The sequence below is a fragment of the Sus scrofa genome, chromosome 6 (assembly GCF_054392235.1).
Source record: "Sus scrofa isolate SSC_HxYL_T2T_F1_AM1 chromosome 6, Sscrofa_HxYL_maternal_Yorkshire_Landrace_v2.0, whole genome shotgun sequence".
Classification (NCBI taxonomy): domain Eukaryota; kingdom Metazoa; phylum Chordata; class Mammalia; order Artiodactyla; family Suidae; genus Sus; species Sus scrofa.
Genome location: NC_139388.1, coordinates 96,406,629 through 96,427,933, shown reverse-complemented (window position 1 = coordinate 96,427,933; position 21,305 = coordinate 96,406,629). Strand labels below are relative to the sequence as shown.

The 21,305-nt window shown below is 42.1% G+C and overlaps 1 protein-coding gene, 1 long non-coding RNA gene and 1 other non-coding gene across 6 annotated transcripts in view; 1 reads left to right on the top strand and 2 right to left on the bottom strand.

Moving 5' to 3' along the window:
• AGO4 (argonaute RISC component 4) overlaps window positions 1-582 on the bottom strand; it is a 45,539-nt gene extending 44,957 nt beyond the window's left edge. For 3 of the 4 annotated variants that reach the window (XM_084958173.1, XM_021093286.2, XM_084958176.1), the window contains exon 1: window positions 332-582. The gene's annotated coding sequence lies outside the window, so the exon portion shown is untranslated. The remainder of the gene's footprint in view (window positions 1-331) is intronic. The other variant, XM_084958171.1, reaches the window with a different exon arrangement.
• On the top strand, window positions 121-21,009 carry LOC146402670 (uncharacterized). The gene is made up of 3 exons (XR_014807457.1): window positions 121-754; window positions 18,187-18,385; window positions 20,873-21,009. It is a non-coding gene; the product is annotated as an uncharacterized LOC146402670 (long non-coding RNA).
• Window positions 12,052-12,176, bottom strand: LOC146402671 (small nucleolar RNA SNORD22). Its single transcript, XR_014808715.1, has one exon. It is a non-coding gene; the product is annotated as a small nucleolar RNA SNORD22 (small nucleolar RNA).
• Window positions 21,010-21,305: the final 296 nt, after the last annotated feature.

The following is a 21,305-nucleotide window of genomic DNA, read 5'->3' as shown; positions in this document are numbered from 1 at the left end:
CGCGCGCGGCCCGGGGTCCTGGCTCGCGGAGGAGGCGTGCGCGGCCCCGGACGCCGGGTCCACCCAGCCCGGCGGGGGGCAGGGGCAGGGTGGAGAGGGGGGCGGGCGCTTGCCCAGAGAGGGCAGCACCCCGAGGATGTGTCGAGTGCGCGCGCGCCCGCCTGCACTGTCCTGTGGCCCAGGGCGGCCTTCCTGGGCGAAGGGCCGTGGGGCCCTACACGCTACACTCCCAGAGCCTCCGCGAAAGATGGGGATTCCAGAACCCCGGATCCACAGACACAGCTCTCCACTTCTGTCGGTGGAAAGGGTCCCGAGATCTCCCACTTCAGACCTCTTCTTTCACCTCTGTCTTCTCTCTCTCCAGTGAGTGTCCCAGGACTGAAAACACCGGGGTCACCACAGACACAGCATTTTCCCTCCACTTCTTCATCCAAGACTGTACACTGAGGTGCCGGTCCTGACCCATGTAGCTGAAAGCACCACGGGAATGGACTATGATGAACGATGCATTCTCTTGCAGACGATGACGAGCACCTCTGCTCAGCAAGTCACTAGTCACTGAAAAGTCTTGCTTTCTCTGATGACTTGCGATCTCTGATGACGTCACCTTAGCAGCCAAGAGCCAAAGGAGCAAAACCCCACTCCAAGATGGCATGGTCAGCCCGGCAGAGCCAGCTGGGGTGTTTAGTTGGGACTTTAAATTGAAGAACATAGTCTTCAGAATGAGACAGATCTCTGTCCACCAGATAAAAAGGTACAATGCATATGCTGTACTCATTTGCTAGAGCTGCTATTACAAAAGTACCACAGACTGAGTGATTTTAAACAACAGAAGTTAATTTTCTTACAGTTATGGAGGCTAGACATCCCACATCAAGGGTTGGTTTCTTCTAAGATTTCTCTCTTTTGCTTATAGATGGCCGTCTTCTCCCTGTGTTTTCACATGGCTTTCCTTCTGTACCTGTCTGTGTCCAAATGTCCTCTTATAAGGACACCAGTATACTGGATTAAGGTTCAACTTACAGACTTCGATTTAATTAAATTACCTCCCTAAAGACCCTGTCTCCAAATACAGCAAGTTCTGAAATAATGGGGTGGGGGTTAGGATTTCAACATGTGAATTTTGAGGGGACACAATTCAGCCTATAACATGTGAGTGAGATAGTCATTTGAACACTTTCCGTGTGCAGACATAGAGCCAAGTAATTTCTGTATGATAAAAATTATTAAAAAAATATTAGGGGCACATTGTGGCCAGACACTGTCTTATGGGCTTCACATGTCATTTAATCTTCACAACCACCTATAAAGTAGATATTATTAAGAAAGTTATCAGTATGGATGAGGAGACTAAAACTTAGGGAAGCTAAGAAAGTCAGGCTCTGCATTGCATGATAGGACAGAAAAGCATGGAAAAATTTGAGTTCTAAATTCTGCATTCTAGGAGTTCCCATCTTGGCTCAGTGGTTAACGAACCCAACTAATAAGCATGAAATTGCAGGTTTGATCCCTGGCCTCGCTCAGTGGGTTAAGGGTCCAGCATTGCCATGAGCTATGGTGTAGGTCGCAGAAGTGGCTCAGATCCCGAGTTGCTGTGGCTGTGGCATAGGCCAGCAGCTGTAGCTCCGATTTGACTGCTAGCCTGGGAACCTCCACATGCCGTGGGTGCGGCCCTAAAAAGACAAAAAAATAAAAAATAAAAATAGGAGTTCCCGTCGTGGCGCAGTGGTTAACGAATCCGACTAGGAACCATGAGGTTGCGGGTTCGGTCCCTGCCCTTGCTCAGTGGGTTAACGATCCGGCGTTGCTGTGAGCTGTGGTGTAGGTTGCAGACGCGGCTCGGATCCTGCGTTGCTGTGGCTCTGGCGTAGGCTGGTGGCTACAGCTCAGATTCAACCCCTAGCCTGGGAACCTCCATATGCCGCGGGAGCGGCCCAAGAAATAGCAACAACAACAACAACAACAACAACAACAAAAAATAAATAAATAAAATCCTGCATTCTATTCCTAGCTGATTCCAGCCTTGGCTGGCTATGGAATTGGGACTTTTAATCAAGTAACTGGTTCCAGTCTACTGATAACATACTCCAAGTTCTTTCCATAGTGCCATACTACTTCTCTGTTAAACCAAATATTTACTGGAAACAATGAAAGGGACAGAAAGTTTGAAGAAAAGGAAGTATTCACTAAATGAACAGACTGGTGGACAGTTTAGAGGATAAGAAAAACTAACTAAAGTTCAAGTTTTGAGTTAAACCTAGTAGCCACCTCCCTTCTCCACTCCAGGCTAAATTCCTCCCACAGTTTACTCAGTGCTGATGCCTTCTAATCTGGTTTGAGACTGACTTTCCCCCTCTCACTTCCTAACAAAATGTCCCTTATAATCTATTTGATGTGTTGAGCAGAGACCATAGCTTGTTTCCTGTACTGAAAATAGCCCCAGAAACCTGAGTATGACATGTTTTTATGCCGTAGTCAGGACTACAACGCCTTAATCCCTGTCTCTCACATTTGTCACTCTTGATCACTCTGATGATCTACAGTCTCCTTCCAAAACTCACTCCCACTAGGCACTCACACCCCCTTTCCGAGGGGGTGACTGAGCTCTCCCAAACCAAAGTTCTCTAGTGAATAAGCTCTCCTAAACTCAGCCTCTTCGGCAAGCCCTCCCTCCACTTCCTGCTGTGGCTAATAAGAAGCAGTGCCCCAGAATACCACTTCCCCCTCAGCTCTCTCTGATGGTGGCTGCTTTTCTCCTACGCCCCACAATCTACAAGACAGGGTGGAGGATGGGTAGAGAATTGGCAGTCTATTGGCCCCCATTGCACCAAACTTTGAATTCTCATTCTCATATTAAAACTACTAGCCATCTGGTCAGACTACCACTGGGCCTCCCTTGGTGTTATAATTAACTCAGCTCCTGGTCTTATGTCTCAGTTCAGCCTGGCTCCCACTATATTGTAAATCCTTGAGGGCAGACTTATGCCTTATTCAGGTATGCGGGTTTGTGTTTCTGTTGCATAACACCTTACCCAGCACCAAATACTACTCAGAAATTTATGGAATGAACGAATCAATGTACAAGTTAGGTGTAAACTATGGGAGCTAGAAATGGTCCAGTGGAGGGGCCTATGGGAAAAACTCTGAGTGAACTAGCAACTTCTCCAGAGCACAGACTTTCCAATCAGGTGATGCCAAGTTCAAATCTCAGTTCCACAACATACTAGCTCTAAGTACCTGGAATAAGTCCCTTCACCTACAGCTCAAGGATGCTGTGAGGAGCATGCTAAACCATATAGGTACATGTTCCTGTGTCAGTGGCTCAGAGTAAGTGCCCAATAGTTAATTTTCTTCCTTCCTCCTTTCCCTCAGCTGAAAGCTGCTCCTCTACTGCTGTCTGGCTATCTCTTGAGACAGTGAGCTCATGATCTTGGCTCAGTCCAAGAGAGTGGAGCAGAGTCATCAGGGACCAAGCATGTTTACACACTGTATGTCTGAGCCACCTGAGGACTGGGACTTGGCACAACCATCTGAGGATGACAGATGCTTGGTTATGAATGGAATTGGACTTACTCTGGTGTCAGTACTCTCCTAAGACCAGATTGTACCAGAGGGAGCCTTGCTAGTGGACATTGTGACAGATGGCAGAGGTCCAGCCACCCACGCTGCTTGTGACACTCCAACCTTTTTCTAGACTGCTGGTCTCTGTTGGTGTTTTGACTCCCCAATCTCTCCTCATATTGTCTTTCCACAAGTCTGGAGCTTAGAAGTCAAGGAGGAGCTTCTTGGCAGTCTGCCAATTAGACTAGAGGCTTTCACTCTTCTTTAGCTGGGGACCCCTTATTTAAACAAAAATCTTAAGTGGGAGCTGAAGTGGAGCCACTCTGGCTGAGGACAGGGACCTGCATTGCACACTACTGAACTAGACTAGCTTGCCAAGAGACACAGGGCATCCCAGTAGAATTTCTGCCCACTTGCTCCCACTCCATCAGCAGCCTTGCTCTTCTGCAGTTAAAATAATTGAGATATAGGAGTTCCCATGGTGGCTCAGCAGGTTAAGAACCCAACATAACCTCCATGAGGATGCAGGTTCAATCCCTGGCCTACCTCAGTGGGTTAAGGAGCCAGCGTTGCTGCAAGCTGTGGCATTGGTCAAAGATGGGACTTGGATCCAGTGCTTGGATCTGTTGGTGCTTGGATAGCTGTGGTATAGGCTGGAAGCTGCAGCTCCAATTCAACCCCTAGCCCAGGAACTTCCATTTGCCGTGGGTGCAGCTGTAAAAAAAAATAATAATAATAATCACAATAAAGATATAAGATTTCCCATTGTGGCTCAGCAGAAATGAATCTGACTAGTATCCATGAGGACACAGGTTTGGTCCCTGGCCTTTCTCAGTGAACTAAGGATCCGGCATTGTTGTGAGCTATGGTGTAGGTTGCAGACGAGGCTTGGATCTGGCATTGCTGTGGCTGTGGCATAGGCCAGCGGGAACAGCTCTGATTTGATCCCTAGCCTGGGAGCCCCCATATGCAGCAGGTGTGGTCCTAAAAAATAATAATAATAATTGAGATATATAATTCACATACTGTAAAATTCACCATTTTAAAGTGTAAAATTTAGTGGTTATTAGTATATTCACAGATTGTGGAATAATTACTACCATCTAATTCCAGAACATTTTCATCACCCTGGAAAGAAACCCTGTACCCGTTAGCAGTCACTCCCATGCCTTCCTACCCCCAGCCCCTGGCAATCACTAATTTACTTTCTATCTTTATGAATTTGCCTATTCTGGACATTTCATGTAATTGGAATCATACAATATGTGATCTTTTGTATCGTTTCTTTCATTTAGCATGTTTTCAAGGTTCATCCAAGCCATGACATCAGAACTTCATTGTTTTTATGGCTGAATAATATTCCATTGTATGTATTTTTTGTATGTATACACCATATTTTGTTTATCCATTCATTAGTCGATGGATATTTGAGTTATTTCACTTTTCGGCTGTGATAATGCAGCTGTGAACATTCAGGATATATGTCTTAAATTGTTTTGGTTATACTTAGGAATAGAATCGCTGGGTTATATGGTAACTCTATAGGGTTTTTTTTAATTTTTAATTTTTAATTTTTTGACCACACTCATGTCATGTGAAAGTTCCTGTGCTAGAGATCAAACCTTCACTCTGGCAGTGACCAGAGCCATGGCAGTGAGAAAGCCGGGTCTTTAACCTGCTGAGCCACAGAAGAACTCCTGCTAATTCTATGTTTAACTTTTTGAGGAGCTGTTTTCCACAGTTGCTACATTATTTTATGTTCCCATCAGCAATGCATAAGGGTTCTAATTTCTCCACATTCTTGCCAACACTTATTTTCAGATTTAAAAAAATTTATAGCTGTCCTTATGGGTATGAAGTGGTATCTCATTGTGGATTTGGTTTGCATTTCACTAAGGACTAAATATGTTGAGCACCTATCTATTTATTTATTGACCATGCCCATGGCATGTGGCAGTTCCAGGGCCAGGGATCAAATTTATGCCAGAACAGTGACCTGAGCCACTGCATTGACAGTGCTGAATCCTTAACCCACTAAACCACCAGGGAACTCCTTGAGCATCTATTTATAGGCTTATTTATCTGTTGTATATCTTTGGAAAAATGTCTTTTTAAATCCTCTGCCCTTTAAAAAAATGGGTTATTTATCATTTTTTTGTTGTTGTTCTTGAGTTATCAGAGTCATTTATACATCATAGATATTAAGTCCCTTATTGGATATATGGTTTGTAAAATTTTTCTCCCATAGTGTGGGATGTCATTTAACTTTCTTTATGGTGTCCTTTGAAACACAAATGTTTTCAGTTTAGAAGTTCAACTTTGATTGCTTGTGCTTTTTTATCATCATCTAGGAAACCTAATTCAAGGCCATGAAGATTTATATATAAGATATATATTTTTTCTGGCTATGCCCGTGGCATGTGGAAGTTCCTGGGCCAGGGATTGAACCCGAGCCACAGCAGTAAGCCAAACCATAGCAGAGACAATGCCAAGTCCTTAACCACTAGGCAACCAGGGAACTCCTAAGTTGTTAAGTTTTATAGTTTTCGCTCTTACATTTATACTTCTTTTTTTTTTGAAGTTTTAAGATTTCTTGTTTTATTTTCACTGTACAGCATAGGGACCCAGTTACACATACATGTATACATAATTTTTTCCCCATTGTTGTGCTGCAAAGTAAGTATCTAGACATAGTTCTCAGTGCTACACAGCGGGATCTCATTGTAAATCAATTCCAAGAGCAATAGTTTGCATCCATTAACCCCAAGCTCCTGATCCCTCCCACTCCCTCCTCCTCCCCCTGGGCAACCACAAGTCTATTCTCCAATCCATGATTTTCTTTTCTGTGGAAAGGTTCATTTGTGCTATATATTAGGTATCAGATATGAGTGATATCATATGGTATTTGTCTTTCTCTTTCTGACTTATTTCACTTAGTATGAGAGTAGAGACTAGTTCCATCCACGTTGCTGCAAATGGCATCATGTCGTTCTTTTTTTTTTTTTTTTTTGTCTTTTTGCTATTTCTTGGGACGCTCCCACGGCATATGGAGGTTCCCAGGCTAGGGGTCGAATCGGAGCTGTAGCCACTGGCCTACGCCAGGGCCACAGCAACGCGGGATCCGAGCCGCATCTGCAACCTACACCACAGCTCACGGCAACGCCGCCGGATCGTTAACCCACTGAGCACGGGCAGGGACCGAATCCGCAACCTCATGGTTCCTAGTCGGACTCGTTAACCACTGCGCCACGACGGGAACTCCATGTCGTTCTTTTTTATGGCTGAGTAGTATTTCATTGGGTATATATACCACATCTTCCTAATCCAATTGTCTGTCGATGGACATTTGGGTTGTTTCCATGTCTTGGCTATTGTGAATAGAGCTGCAATGAACATGTGGGTGCATGTGTCTTTTTTAAGGAAAGTTTTGTCTGGATATACACCCAGGAGTGGGATTGCTGGATCATATGGTAGTTCTATGTATAGGTTTCTTTCTTTTTTTCTTTTTCTTTTCTTTTTTTTTTTCTTTCTTTCTTTTTTTTTTTTTTTTTTTTTGGCTTTTTTGCCTTTTCTAGGGCCGCTTCCCATGGTACATGGAGGTTCCCAGGCTAGGAGTCCAATTGGAGCTGTAGCTGCAAGCCCACGCCATAGCCACAGCAATGCAGGATCCGAGCCATGTCTGTGACCTACACCACAGCTCACAGCAATGCCAGATCTTAACACACTGAGCAAGGCCAGGGATCAAACCGGCAACCTCATGGTTCCTAGTCGGATTTGATAACCACTGCACCATGACAGGAACTCCAATATGTATAGATTTCTAAGGTCCCTCCATACTGTTCTCCATAGTGTCTGTACCAGCTTACATTCCCACCAACAGTGCAGGAGTGTTCCCTTTTCTCCACACCCTCTCCAGCATTTATTTGTGGACTTATTAATGATGGCCATTCTGACTGGTGTGAGGCAATATCTCGTGGTAGTTTTGATTTGCATTTCTCTAATAATCAGGGATGTTGAGCATTTTTTTCATGTGCTTGTTGGCCATCTATACATCTTCCTTGGAAAAATGTCTGTTCAGGTCTTTTGCCCATTTTTCAATTGAGTTGTTGGCTTTTTTGCTGTTGAGTTGTATAAGTTGCTTGTATATCCCAGAGATTAAGCCCTTGTCAGTTGCATCATTTGAAACTATTTTCTCCCATTTTGTAAGTTGTCTTTTCGGTTTTTTTTTTTTTTTTTTTTGGTTTCCTTTGCTGTGCAATAGCTTGTCAGTTTCATTAGGTCCCATTGGTTTATTTCTGCTTTTATTTCTGTTGCTTTGGGAGACTGACCTGAGAAAATATTCATAAGGTTGATGTCAGAGAATGTTTTGCCTATGTTCTCTTCCAGGAGTTTGATGGTGTCTTGTCTTATATTTAATTCTTTAAGCCATTTTGAGTTTATTTTCGTGCATGGTGTGAGGGTGTGTTCTACTTTCATTGATTCGCATGCAGCTGTCCAGGTTTCCCAGCAATTCTTGCTGAATAGACCTTCTTTTCCCATTTTATGTTCTTGCCTCCTCTGTCAAAGATTAATTGACCATAGGTGTCAGCGTTACATTTATATTTCTTATGTATTTTGAGTTAACTTATGTGTATGAAGTGAGGTAGAGATTCAAATTCATTCCTTTGCATGTGGGTACCCAATTGTCCAAGAATCATTTGTCAAAGACTGTTCTTTCTCCCAACAAATGGTCTGGAACCCTTGTCAAAATTAATCGATTGCCTGTAAATGTAAGAGTTTATTTCTGGATTCTTAATTGTATTCTATCAATCTTATGTCTATTATTATGCTATTATCACACTGCCTTTTTTTTTTTTTTCATCTTTTGTCTTTTTTTAGGGCCGCACCTGCAGCATATGGAGGTTCCCACACTAGGGGTCCAATCAGAGCTACAGCTGCTGGCCTATGTCACAGCCACAGCAACGTGTGATCCAAGCCACGTCTGGGACCCACACCATAGCTCACGGCAATGCCAAATCCTTAACCCACTAAGGAGGTCAGGAATCGAACCCGAAACCTCATGGTTACTAGTCAGGTTCGTTAACCACTGAGCCACTATGGGAACTCCCTCACACTGTCTTGATTGTAGCTTTGTAAAAAGTTTTGAAATCTGAAAGTATATATCCTCTAACTGTCCTTCTTTTTCAAGATTGTTTTGACTATTCTAGGTCTCTTGCATTTTCATATGAATTATAGGATCAACTTGTCTATTTCTGGAAAAAAAAAAGGCAGTTGGAATCTTGATGGGGATTGCATTTAATTTGTAAATCAATCTGAGGAGTATTGCCATCTTGACAATACTGAGTATTCCAATCCGTGAATATGGGATATCTTCCCATTTATTTAGGTCTTCCTTAATTTCTTTCAACAGTATTTTCAGGATACAGATTTTATATTTTTTTGGTTAAATTTTTTTTTTTTTTGTCTTTTTAGGGCCACACCTGTGGCATATGGAGGTTCCCACGCTAGGGGTTTAATCAGAGCTGTTGCTGCAGGCCTACACCAGAACCAAAGCAACGCCAGATCTGAGTGGTGTCTGTGACCTACACCACAGTTCACGGCAACGCCAGATCCTTAATCCACTGATAGAGGCTAGGGATTGAACCTGCAACCTCATGGTTCCTAGTCAGATTCATTTCTGCTGCACCACGACAGGAACTCCTCTTTGGTTAAATTTATCCCTAAGTATTTTATTTTGGGGGGTGTTATTGTAGATGGAATTTTTTTTGTCTTTTTTTTGTTGTTGTTGTTGTTGTTGGAATTGTTTTCTTAATTTCATTTTTAATTTTTCATTGTTCATGTATAGAAATACAACCAATTTTTTTTTTTTTTTTTTTTTTGCTATTTCTTGGGCTGCTCCCGCAGCATATGGAGGTTCCCAGGCTAGGGGTTGAATCGGAGCTGTAGCCACCGGCCTACGCCAGAGCCACAGCAACGCGGGATCCAAGCTGCGTCTGCAACCTACACCACAGCCCATGGCAACGCCAGATGTTAACCCACTGAGCAAGGGCAGGGACCGAACCCGCAACCTCATGGTTCCTAGTCGGATTCTTTAACCACTGCGCCACAGCGGGAACTCCCGATTTTTTTTTTCTACACCCATGGCATATAGACGTTCCAGGGCCAGGGATCCAACCTAAGCCACAGTAGCAAACCAAGCCACGGCAGTGACAATGCCAGATCCTTAACCCACTGCACCACAGGAGAACTCCAAAAATGCAATTGCTTTTTTTTTTTCCCCCACTTTGCTTTTTAGGGCTGTCCCCGCAGCATATGGAAGTTCCCAGGCTAGAGGATGAAACTGCCAGCCTACTCCACAACCACAGCAACTCAAGATCTGAGCAACCTACACCACAACTCAAGCAACACAGGAAGCCTAACCCACTGAATGAGGCCAGGGATGGAACCCGCCTCCTCATGGATACTAGTCAGATTTGTTTCCGCTGCGCTACAACAGGAACTCCCTACAATGATTTTTTTTTAATGATTTTTATTTTTTCCATTATAGTTGGTTGATTTTTAGTATTAACTTTGTATCCATAACTTTACTGAATTTTTTTCTTACCTCTAATACTTGTCTCTGTGTATGTTTTACTGCTTTCTATATATAAGATCATGCTATCTGTAAATAGAGATTGATTTTACTTCTTTTCCACTATGTATGCTTTTTCTATATTCTTGCTTAATTGCCCTGGCTAGAACCTCCAATACAATACTGAATAGAAGCGACCCTCTTGTGTCTTTTGCAGGCAACTTTCTACATATTCACGGTCTAGGGGTCAGGAATAGAGAGACTTGGCAACTATATTTGATTTTGCCATCTCTCTAAATGAGATGACATAGCTAGCAAGGAGGGCAATGCACGAGGGTTTGATAAACATATAGACTACTATGTTTACTTTCAGCCCTAATTTCTAGTACACTTTTTAATGAGGATGATTGATTTTTCTTTCTCTTCTTCAAGACAGAGTAAAGAGAATGAATTAGGGAATGAGATAAACCTGGATTTGAATTCCAATTCTGTATTGTAATTCTCAAAATTCAATTCTGTAGACCACGTGACATTAAGCCACCTCACCTCTCTGCACCTCAGCTTTCCCCATCTGCAAAATGGATGTTTCATAGTGTTATTGAGAGAATCAAAAAAGATAATGAATGGAAAGTGCCTCATACAGTGCCTGGCACTTAGGAAGGGCTCAAAAAATGCCCACTCCCTTTGACTTCCTCCTCAGCCCTGAACAAGCCTCCTTTATCTGTAGGTTGGGGAAAATAATTAATTTTTAAAAGATTTTTCTTATAACCGAGTGGTCCAAAGAAGGAAGGGTTTCCAGGAGGTAGTGAGGTCCAGGCTCTGGGGGTGTTCAAGCATGTTTGAGATGATGAAAAGATAAGAATCTATTAAGCTATGTGAAAATATTTATTGACTTATGTGTTAGTTTTCTCAGTAACTATTTATTGAGTACTTGCCATGTGCTAGCCCCTGTGCTAGCACAGATCATGGGAATACAAGGATGAGCTAGAGAAGTAGGATTCCTGTCCTTATGGAGTCCGTAGTCTTGAAATGAGATTAATGATAAAAAAATAACAAACAGTAACAAAAGAATAGATAATTACACATTATGATGAGAGTTGTAGAATAAACAAAATGAAATTGAGTACCTAGGGGAGGCAATTTTAGAGAAAGTGGGAAGGAATAGCCACTCTGATACAGAGACATTTGACCTGAGAACTTGTGGTGGTTTTAAAACATGGCTACACATTCTTTGACATTTCACCCATTAAGAGGTAGGTCAGAGAGTCCATTGTGGTGAGGCAGGTTAAGGATCCGGCATTGCTGCAGCTGTTGTGTACGTGGTGGCTGTGGCTCAGATTTGATCCCTGGCCCAGAAACTTCCATATGCTGTGGGTATGGCTGAAAAAGAAAAAAATGCAATTCAGTAATGTTAACAGTGGTCACAATGCTGTATATCACATACCCAGGATTTATTTATTTTATAATTGGAAGTTTGTACCTTTTGACTCTTCACCCATTTTGCCCATTCCCCAATCCCTGCCTCTAGCAAACATCAACATGTTCTCTGTAACTGTTGAGTTTGATTTTTGTTTGTTTGTTTTTAAATTTCACACATAAGTGAGATCATATGGTGTTTGTATTTCTCTGACTTATTTCATTTAGCATAATGTCCTTAAGGTTCCATCCTGTTGTGACAAATGGTGAGATTTCCTTTTTTTTTGGAAAAAAAACCCCTTTATTTATTTAGAAAGGCTAAAAAGATTGTATGCTAATTTGAATAGCTAGGTTGTATAAGAAAATTCCACTTCTGATGTCCTCCAAGAGTTGGATTCCATTGTGTTAAGTATGTGTTCTTTATTCCAACCTGGGGAAAAAAAACGCACTAATTTTTCAGTGAGTAATTTAGCCCCCTTTTCCAAGTTTAGAAATTCTTATGATTCCCTCAGACAGTTCCTTCTGGAACAAGCCTTCCTCTTCTCCCCCAGCCAGCCCCAGTGGAGTCACCTTTACAGGTTCTGGGACTAGGACAGGAGGTAAGACTGTGAATGTTTCTTCACAGGGAGAGATTCCCTTCGTTTTATGAGCTGAATAATATCCCATTGTACGTATCTGTATGTATATATATGCGTGTGTGTGTGCATACACTATGTGTGTGTGTATACATATATACACACCGCATATACATATATACCGCATGTGTATATATGTATATGTATATATGTATGGATATAGAAATTTTAAAGAATACATATATATCTTATACATTTTCTTTATCCATTCATCCATCAAAGGACACCTACGTTGTTTCCATGTCTTGACTGTTACAAGTAATGTCAGAGTGAATATGGGATGTGTGTATGAATATATCATTTTGAATGTTTCCTTGGATAAATGCCCAGAAGTGGAATTGTTGGATCATCTATTTTGTTTTTTTGAGGAACCAGAACTTGTTATAAAATGATTTTTTGTTTGTTTTTTGGCCATACTTGCAGGCCAGAGGTTGAACCTGCACCATAGCAGCGACCTGAGCCACAGCAGTGACAACTCTGGATCCTTAACCTTTTTCTTTTTTTAAAATAAATTTTATTGGGGTATAGTTGACCTATAAAGTTGTGTTTGTTTCAGGTGTATAGCAAAGTAAATCAGTTGTTCATATACGTAGATCCATGCCTTTTCAGATTCTTTTGCCATATGAGTTATTACACAGTATTGAATAGTTTACTCTGTACTATACAGTAGGTTCTTGTTACCTATTTCATATGTAGTAGTGGGTATATATCAATTCCAACCCCTTAATTTGTCCCTCCCCCCTACACTTCCTCTTTGGTAGCCATAAATTTGGTTTCAAAATATTTTTTTTTTTTTGCTTTTTAGGGCCACACCCGTGGCATATGGAGGTCCCAGGCTAGAGGTCAAATCAGAGCTGTTTACCTGCCCGCCTATACCATAGCCATAGCAATGCCAGATCTGAGCCACAACTGTGACCTACACCACAGGTCACAGCAACGCCGGATCCTCAACCCACTAAGCGAGGCCAGGGATGGAAACTGCATCCTCATGGATACCAGTAGCATTCGTTAACTGCTGAGCCACTTCAGGAACTCCTGTAAATATCTATACTTATAGCACATTTTCTTTATCCATTCACCCAATGATGGATTTTTAGATTATTTCCATATTTTGGCTATTATAAATAACACTGCAAAGAACATACGCGTGCATGTATCTTTTCAAGTTAGTATTCTCATTTTCTTCAGATAAATATCCAGAAGTGCAATTGATGGAACATATGGTTCTTGCTTTTTTCAAACAATACAGAACTACCATATTGTTTTTCATAGTGGCTGTACCAATTTCCATTATCCCCAACAGTGTACAAGCATTCCCTTTTCTCTACATCCTGGCCAACACTTGTTATCACTTGCCTTTTTTTTTTTTTTTTTTTTTTTTTGTCTTTTTGCTATTTCTTTGGGCCGCTCCCGTGGCATATGGAGGTTCCCAGGCTAGGGGTTGAATCGGAGCTGTAGCCACTGGCCTATGCCAGAGCCACAGCAACGCAGGATCCAAGCCGCGTCTGCAACCTACACCACAGCTCACGGCAACGTCGGATCGTTAACCCACCGAGCAAGGGCAGGGACCGAACCCTCAACCTCATGGTTCCTAGTCGGATTTGTTAACCACTGTGCCACAACGGGAACTCCATCACTTGCCTTTTTGATAACAGCCATTCTAACAGATATGAGGTGCTATCTCTTTGTGGTTTGATTTGCATTTTCCTGATGACTAGTGATATTGAGCACCTTTCATGTCCCTGTCCACCATCTGTATATCTTCTTTGGAAAAATGTCTATTCAAATACTCTGGCCATTTAAAAAAAAAAAAGCAAATTGTTTGTTTTTGTCTTTGCTATTGAGTTGTATGAGTTCTTTGTATTTTTTTTTTTTTTTTTTTTTGTCTTTTTGCTATTTCTTTGGGCTGCTCCCGTGGCATATGGAGGTTCCCGGGCTAGGGGTTGAATCGGAGCTGTAGCCACTGGCCTACGCCAGAGCCACAGCAACGCAAGATCCGAGCCGCGTCTGCAACCTACACCACAGCTCACGGCAACGCCGGATCGTTAACCCACTGAGCAAGGGCAGGGACCGAACCCGCAACCTCATGGTTCCTAGTCGGATTCGTTAACCACTGCGCCACGACGGGAACTCCTCTTTGTATTTTGAATATTAACCCCTTCTCAGATATGTGATTTGCAAATTTTTATCTCATTCCATAGATTGCTTTTTCATTTTGATGGTGGTTTCCTTTGCTGTGGTTTCAATGTAGTCTCACCTGTCTATTTTTGTTGCCTTTGCTTTTGGTGCCAATTCCAAAAAATTATCACCAAAACTGCTGTCAGGGAGCTTACTTTCTATGTTTTCTTCTAGGAGTTTTAAGGTTTCAGGTCTTATGATCAAGTTGTTGATTCATTCTGAGTTAATTTTTACGAGTGGTGCAAGATGGTGGTCCAGTTTTATTCTTTTGCGTATGGCTATCTAGTTTTCCCAACACCATTTATTAAAGAGACTCTCCTTTCCCCATTGTGTATTCGTGGCTTCTTTGTTGTAAATTGACCATATATCCATGGATCTATTTCTAGGCTCTCTATTTTGTTCTATTGATCTATGTGTCTGTTTTTATGACAATGCCATACTTATCATAGATTTGTAACATAGTTTGAAATCAGAAAGTGTGATGCCTCAAGCTTTTTTCTTCTTTTTCAAGAGTGTTTTGGCTATTTGGGGTCCACCCTATAACCCTTTATCATTCTTTTCTTTTTCAAAACGCTTATCTCTATCTGGCATTATATATTTATTTATTATTATTATTTTTTTTTTGGCTGCTCCTGTGGCATGTGAAAGTTCCTGGGCTAGGGCTTGAGCTAGTGCCAGAGCAGCAGCTGGAGTCACCACCGTGACAATGCTGGATCCTTAACCCACTGTGCCACGGAGAACACATATTTACTTATTTTTTATTGTCTATATTCTGCTACAAGATAATCTATGTTCTCTATAAGAACAGAAATTTTGTTTCAAACTCTAGTCTCTATGCCTGACCCACAGAAAGAGTTTATTTTGATTTATTTATTTATTTATTTTTTTTGTCTTTTTGCCATTTCTTGGGCTGCTCCCATGGCATATGGAGGTTCTCAGGCTAGGGGTCAAATTGGAGCTGTAGCCACCAGCCTACGCCAGAGCCACAGCAACTCGGGATCCAAGACGTGTCTGTAACCTACACCACAGCTCACGGAAACGCTGGATCCTTAACCCACTGAGCAAGGCTAGGGATCGAACCCGCAACCTCATGGTTCCTAGTCGGATTCGTTAACCACTGAGCCACGATGGGAACTCCAATATTTTGATTATTTTTTTGTACATAGAAAAGCATACTAAAAAGTAATGGATTTTTTTTTTTTTTTTTGGCCACACCCATGGCATGTACAAGTTCTGAGTTAGGGATCTAACCTTCACCACAGCAGTGACCTGATCGACAGCAGTGATAATGCCGGATCTTTAACCTACTGGTACACCAGTGAACTCCTAAAATTTAGTGGCTTATTGATTTGCCCACAATTCTGAAACTTGGCTGGGTTTAGTCAGTGGGTTCTTCTCTGTCTCACCTTTGGTCCCTCACATGGGTGCATTCATCTGGAGGTTCAACAAGATTGGAACATCCAAGATAGTCAAGTCTTGCAGGATTCTCTTCTTCTTTTTTTTTTTTTTTTCTTGTCTTTTGTCTTTTGTTGTTGTTGCTATTTCTTGGGCCGCTCCCGCGGCATATGGAGGTTCCCAGGCTAGGGGTCCAATCGGAGCTGTAGCCACCGGCCGACGCCAGAGCCACAGCAACATGGGATCCGAGCCGCGTCTGCAACCTACACCACAGCTCACGGCAACGCCGGATCGTTAACCCACTGAACAAGGGCAGGGACCGAACCTCCGAACCTGAAACCTCATGGTTCCTAGTCGGATTCGTTAACCACTGCGCCACGACGGGAACTCCAGGATTCTCTTCTATGTGGTGCATCTAAGACATTTTTGTTTCTTAAATGGTGACAGAGTTGTACTAAGATAATAGAAGTGAAAACTGCAAAGTTCCTTAAGGCTTAGCCTCAGAAACTATCTATACAAGGTTACCTTCACTACATACATTCTGTTGATCAAGGTAAGTAACAAGGACAACTCAGATTGAAAAGATCAAGAATGAGATAAGAGGTGCAGAAAAATCACAATGAAAAATGGAGAGGATACAATGAACTATGATTATTCTAACAGTCTATCACAATGCACAATAAAGGCTTGTGAAGAGAATGAACAAATTATATTGTGTCTAAAGTCCTGTGCTTCAGGAGTTCCTGTCGTGGCAGAGAGGAAACGAATCCAGCTAAGAACCATGAGGTTGCAGGTTCGATCCCTGGCCTTACTCAGTGGGTTAAGGATCTGGCATTGCCATGAGCTGTGGTGTAGGTCGCAGACGCAGCTCAGATCTGGCATTGCTGTCACAGGTGTGGGCCGGCAGCTGTAGCTCTGATTAGAACCCTGGACTGAAAACCTCCATATGCAACAGATGTGGCCCTAAAAAAAAAACCCAGAAAACAAAACAAAACAAAAAGTTCTGTGCTTCATATTCTAGGTCTGCTATGATCTTGTTTCCAGAGCACGAATCTCATCTCTTTCCTGACACACATCACAATCTGCTCTATAATTTATTTGTATGTGTGTTTTATCCTCAAAGGTATCTTATCTTGTTCTCTTGAGCTAGTGCCAGAGCAGCAGCTGGAGTCACCACCGTGACAATGCTGGATCCTTAACCCACTGTGCCACGGAGAACACATATTTTCTTATTTTTTACTGTCTATATTCTGCTACAAGATAATCTATGTTCTCTATAAGAACAGAAATTTTGTTCTCAATGTATCTAGCAGATATTCAGGCTCCAAAGAGACACTCTATAGTTCTGTAATGAGCTTAATTTAATTAAACAACCTTGACATCTTATCCCCTACCTTCCATTCCATCATTAAGTCAATTCTCTGAAACTCTTATGATCTTTCCTGTCTCCATGCCTTTACCCACTCCATTTTTCCCACCTAAAAATATTCTCCTTCTTTCTTTTTGCTTATTTCAGTGTTTCTTACCGACATTTAGCAACTCTGGCCCTACCCACTAAATTTCAGTAGAGGCAGGGTCATTATGACAACCATGATACATCCCCTGGTTGAACATCCCTAGTAAGACCACCCTTTGGGCCTACAGTGGGAATGATGTTGTTTTGTCTGTCCAGTACCACCTCCTGTTTTAGGAAGTGTTCCTTCCCCACTCCAACTATATTGTTCTTAAAGAAGTTACTATATTCCTATCAGACTCTGCCCTTCTAGGTACAGTTGAATCACATGGCTTGTCTGAAGAAGGTCAGGCACTAGACTACCCATAAGGAGGTGCTGAAACTGAACAGAAAGTAGGAGTGGAGCAGATCCCCTTTGTCCTTCTGTGATAGAATCTCCTTCCTCCAAACATACATATATGGGTAAATTCTCCCTAGACTAGCTGAGGCATATGTGGTTGAGATACAATTGACCAAGTGCTGGGGATGCTAATATCTAAATAAACACTACTCGGAATTCCCATTGTGGCTCAGGGGGTTAAGAACCCAACATAGTGTCCATGAAGATGTGGGTTTGATACTCGCTCAGTGAGTTAAGGATCCCGCATTTCTGCAAGCTGCGGCATAGGTTGCAGATGGGGCTCAAATCAAGTGTTGCTGTGGCTGTGGCATAGGCCTACAGCTGCAGCTCCAATTGGACCCCTAGCCTGGGAAGTTCCATATGCCTCGGGTGCAATCCTAAAAAGAAAAAAAAAAGTAATAAATAAATAAACCAACACTACTCTCACTGTAAGCCATCAAATTTCTATAAAGCTTGAGGGAGGGTTGAGTTGTGAAAACACTTGAGTTTTTACAAAAACTGAAGAATAAGGCTGTATGGGAAACTGAATAAAGCAGGCCAGAGGAATTTCTCATATATGTTTTTTTTCCCTGGGTAGGTAGCCAGAAAAGGAAAAGGGAATTGAAGAAAAAACATATGAAGGAGATACTAATAGCTGCTGAGTTAATGTTTTGGGAGCTGCATACATAGAAGTTTGGAACTGGAAAGAAGAGAAGGGTCTGTGCCTGCGGGATACCTCTTCAGTCACCAGAAAAGCCAAGAGAGAGAGCTCCGATTTGGACAAAGAGCAGACAGAGGTGAGCTAGGAAGGGGAAATCTTTTATTCTGCATTAACTTGTGCCAAACTAAAGTGAGTCTGTATTTAGATTTAGTGACCTGTATGTATTCTCAATTTTGGTGATTGGCATCCTAGTCTGGCATTCACCAGTCCAGAAACCTGAGAGTTACTAGTTTTACATTGATTCTACTGTCCCTTGCCCCTCAAGATTATTCATCAACAAGCCCTGTCAATTTTGCCTCTTTTCCCCCAATCCATCTCCTCCTCTCTATTGTTACTATCACTGACCTAGTTCAGGTCTCTATAATCTCCCACCTAGATAACTGGTCTTCCTTGCAGTTTAATCCCCTTCCAATCCATCTTTCATATGCTGCCAGAATAATCTTTCTCAAGCATACATCTAACCATGTTGCTCTCCTTCTTAATAACTCCCTCCACCACCACTACCCTCAGCTGCCCATTCAGACTGTCTAAAAACTAAGCTCTAAGCATAGCATTCCAGACTTGTTGTTCCCTGTTTAACTTTTAGCCTTCCCAATTCTGGCCATTTCCCCACCCCCCGCCACAACCCAAACACACACCCCGTGCTCTAGCTGCCCTGACCTACTTTCAGTTCCCCAACACAACATGCTTCATCAAGCCCTTGCACATACCTGGAATGCCTTCTTCCTGTGCCAGCCAGGAACATTCCAATCCATCTTTGAAACTCAGTTTAGGAGTCATCTCCCCCTGAATTGCCCCAGGCAAAATCAGGGCCCCCACAGCTGTTTGTATACATTTCTATTACACATGCCTTTTTACTTGCCTAACTTCAAACAGCAATGGGAAGCTCTCTGAGAACTAGACTGTATTTTATTTATCTTTGTATTCTCTGTGTCTAGCTTAGGCTTAAAATAGGGACTCAAGTCTTGCTGAATGAGTGGATGAATATTTGATATGTATTTTAGGTTGCCAAAATTTACAGTAAAGGAGCTTCTGCCTACAAAATAGCTGATGGTGTGTGTGCTATCACGTCTCAGGAAAAGGCCCTGGTATTTTGTTTAGTTTCATTTTTTAGGCTTATTTTATTTTATTTGCTGTGCTCATGACATGCAGAAGTTCTCTAGTCAGGGACTGAACTAGTGCCAAAGCAGGAACCCAAGCGACAGCAGGGACAACAGCATATCCTTAACCCGCTGAGCCACTAGAGAACTCCTTGTGCTTATTTTAATCATTCTTTCAACAATTATTTATTATGCATCCACTATGTGTCAGGTCCTGTGCCATTTTTAAAGGTCAGGGAGTACACCACATCAAGCAAGAAAAATAGTTCTGGCCTCTAAGCAGGCATTCTCCTGGAGAAGCTTTATAACTATATGGAATTACAGTACAAAATTGTTTTTGAAAGCAGATTCTAGAAGATGTAATTACTTCACTATTCCAAAGGAAAATTTAAACAATTCGTTGAATAATTTTAAAATGAAGCAAAGAAGAAAAAGGTTTTAGGATAGAGTAACTACAGGCACTAGATGGACTGACATGACCAAGCCCTGTCACATGGTGGCAGTGCTTCTCCAGGGATGAAGATTTAGCAGCCAAGACCTTGAGAAAAGCAAACATTTCTCACACTTCAATTCCAGACAGGGAAGAGTACTAAAAATTTAACATGGTAGACTTTCTCAATTCACAGAAAAGATGAAGTAAAAGACATAATTTGCTCAACTTTATCCCTCCAAACTTTCTTAGGCCTTTGGAATCTGTTTTTGTTTGTCTGCCAGCAAGCAAATATAAATAGAACTTTGGAATGGGCTGAATGTGTTAAATTACACAGCTTATTTTTTCGTAATTGATTAATTAATTTTTTTGTCTTTTTAGGGCCACAAGCACCTGTGGCATATGGAAGTTCCCAGGCTAGGGGTCAAATCAGCAGCAGCTGCCGGCCTACACCACAGCCATAGCAACTCGGGATCCAAGCTGAGTCTATGACATAACCACAGCTCGTGGCAACACAGGATCCTTAACCCACTGAGGGAAGCCGGGGATTGAACCTGCATGCTCATGGATACTAGTCGGGTTCGTTAACACTGAGCCATAATGGGAACACCAATATTTTCATAATTAATTTTTTGTATTGATTTTTTGTGATATAATTATAGATCCTACTAGTGAAAACATTTCCTAATTTATATGACCCAAATAAATGTGTCAGTATTGAAATGTATTTCCTGTATTCTTTTTTTTTTTTTTTTTTTGTCTTTTTGCTATTTCTTGGGCCGCTCCCGCGGCATATGGAGGTTCCCAGGCTAGGGGTTGAATCAGAGCTGTAGCCACCGGCCTACGCCAGAGCCACAGCAACGCGGGATCCAAGCCGCGTCTGCAGCCTACACCACAGCTCACGGCAACGCCGGATCGTTAACCCACTGAGCAAGGGCAGGGACCAAACCTGCAACCTCATGGTTCCTAGTCGGATTCGTTAACCACTGCGCCACGACGGGAACTCCTATTTCCTGTATTCTTATACTTTCAGGTGCTCTGCCAATCAAGCCAATTTGAGAGGCATGGTCTAATCCAATGTTTCCTAACTACAGATAAGGAAAACAAGGCTCGAGAAGCTAAATGTCCTATCTAAAATCACAAAGCCATTTATGGAAGAGGTTCAAGGCTAATTCCTGCCAAGTGAACACTCCAGACCTTACCTTCACCTCCCTCTATCAACTTCATAAACAGAGCTTGTTGGATGATTAACCTTGAGAATCAAGAGACAAAGAGGAGTCAAAGTGACTTCCAGATTTCTGAACTGGTGAATTGGATTATGGCGCTCTATTCTCACCAAAATTAGGAATACAGATTGCTAACTTCAAATACAGACCCACTTTAGCTTGGCCCAAGTTAATACACAGAACAAAAGATTTCCCCTTCTCAGTTCACTCCTGCCACCTATTGTCCAAATCAGAGCTCTC